Genomic DNA, 1,953 nt, shown 5'->3' with positions numbered 1-1,953 from the left:
TCTCTAGGCTAGGAGGAGGCCTGTGGCCTTTGCCTGTTGCCCCAAGAATAGGCAGAAGTGTTTCTTCTACCGCCAGAGAATGCGGCATAGGGTAGCACGGGTGAAATCGCCTATTTTCCTCCAACCTTTCTGGAAAATAGGATTATTCTGAGGAGAGGTATCTCCCAAGTTCAGCCTAAAGCAGAGCCTTAGCTCACTCGTGCGCACAACATGGCAAAACAATGGTTAAAATCTGACCCATCTCTAAGCCTGAATGGAAGCTGGAAAGCTTCAAGCAATTTTAGGCAGTGCCTGTGGAAGAGGGTGGTAATACTGAAAATGCAATACAGAAAAAGAAAGGATTGCATTCTTTCTTTTTTTTCTCTTCCCCCCCCCCCCAGTTTATACCAATGCCTGTGCTTTATGGCGTCTTTCTCTACATGGGTGTGTCGTCACTCAGAGGAATTCAGGTACGGACTCTTTTACAGCGTGCAGCATGTTGGCTCCCTGGTATTTTGTCTCCGTAGCAGCAGGGAAAAAAGCAGTGGCATGGGAAAATCTTCTCACAGAGCAAGCAATGAAACTCTTTTGTGTAAGAAAAAGATTGGTGGAGGCACAGGAGGTATATAGGGCTGGGAGGACCAGGCAAGTTCAGCGCTCTCTGTTGCAGGGTTTAGGGCAGGTCAGTGTTTGGTTACGTGAAAGCGGGGGAATTCAGTGCAAAGGGAAGGCAGTTTCTACCACTGGTGGAAATCCTCGCTGGGGGGATTCAGTGGGCCGAGAAATGCTAATAATGGAATGGCATGGAATAGCTGCCATTTGGTGGGCAGCTCTCAGGGGCATGCCGGTTTCTAGATGGAGCGAAGGGAAACTGGGTGCTGCTCCCAGGAGGAATGCGGTGGGATCCAGGATTTCTGACGGCAAGCGAGCTGCTGCAAAGTGCCTCCACGTCTCGAGAGGGCCAGAAACTTGCCGCAGCCCCAAGGTGGCAACCTTTCCCTTTTATTTTGCAGTTCTTTGATCGCTTGAAGCTGTTTTGGATGCCGGCGAAACACCAGCCGGATTTCATCTACCTGCGGCACGTGCCCTTGCGAAAGATGCATTTCTTCACGGCGATCCAGCTGACCTGCCTCGTCCTGCTCTGGACCATCAAGGTGTCCCATGCCGCCATCATCTTTCCCATGATGGTAAGAGCTGCCACCGCTCGGCAGCGGGGTGTTTGCAGCGTTGGAGTGAGAGGTGGCATCGTCTCTGAGCTCACCACATCTTCCCTCTTGTTCGTGAAGGTTTTGGCTCTCGTCTTTGTCCGGAAAGCGATGGATTTCTGCTTCTCAAAGCGAGAGCTCAGCTTTCTGGATGACCTTATGCCAGAAAGGAAGAAGAAGTTGGACGATGCCAGAAATGAAGCTGGAGAAGAAGAAGAGGTAAGGCTTGCTGTGTCCTCGGGGCTGGACATCTCCGTGTGGCTGTGAGATTGCCTGTTTCTCTTACAGCTTGTCTGGAAACGTTGGGGGAAGATCAGCACTCAATCGAAATAGATCCCAATAGCCTGTAACTTTTGTAACCTTTGTTTCCTCAAGTAGCAGTGAGCTGAACGCTTGAATACAGGTGTAATTTTTAAAACAAGTCGTTTTTCACAAAGGTCATTATCATTATGATGATTATTATTAGATGCTGCTGCTGCTGCTGCTGCTGCTGGCAAGACTTGTTCATAATCGTGTTTTGAACACACAATCCCCCTGCCCCGAAATCTTTGGAGTGAACGGTTTCTCCCCTGCTGCACTAATACCTATAGCTGCCAAGGGGCAGAAGCGGAGGGCAGACTGCTGTTTGTGCTGGGCATTCAGCTTATCTCCACTTGGATCAAAGACAGAGAACGTGATTTGTCCCTTTTTTACATTAGGAGTCCAGGAGGGTGATGGAAGCTGCTGCTGCTGCTGCAAGTTCAGTTCAGCTGAACGTGGGGAAGACCAG

At 49.9% G+C, this 1,953-nt stretch overlaps 1 long non-coding RNA gene across 1 annotated transcript; it reads left to right on the top strand.

Moving 5' to 3' along the window:
• The first annotated feature begins 1,082 nt into the window (after positions 1–1,082).
• On the top strand, positions 1,083–1,953 carry LOC126037452 (uncharacterized). The gene is made up of 3 exons (XR_007505699.1): positions 1,083–1,166; positions 1,266–1,403; positions 1,883–1,953. It is a non-coding gene; the product is annotated as an uncharacterized LOC126037452 (long non-coding RNA).

This window comes from Accipiter gentilis, unplaced genomic scaffold (assembly GCF_929443795.1).
Source record: "Accipiter gentilis unplaced genomic scaffold, bAccGen1.1, whole genome shotgun sequence".
Taxonomy (NCBI): Eukaryota; Metazoa; Chordata; class Aves; order Accipitriformes; family Accipitridae; genus Astur; species Astur gentilis.
The sequence above is the reverse complement of the archived record's forward strand: the minus strand, read 5'-3'. Positions and strand labels throughout refer to the sequence as shown.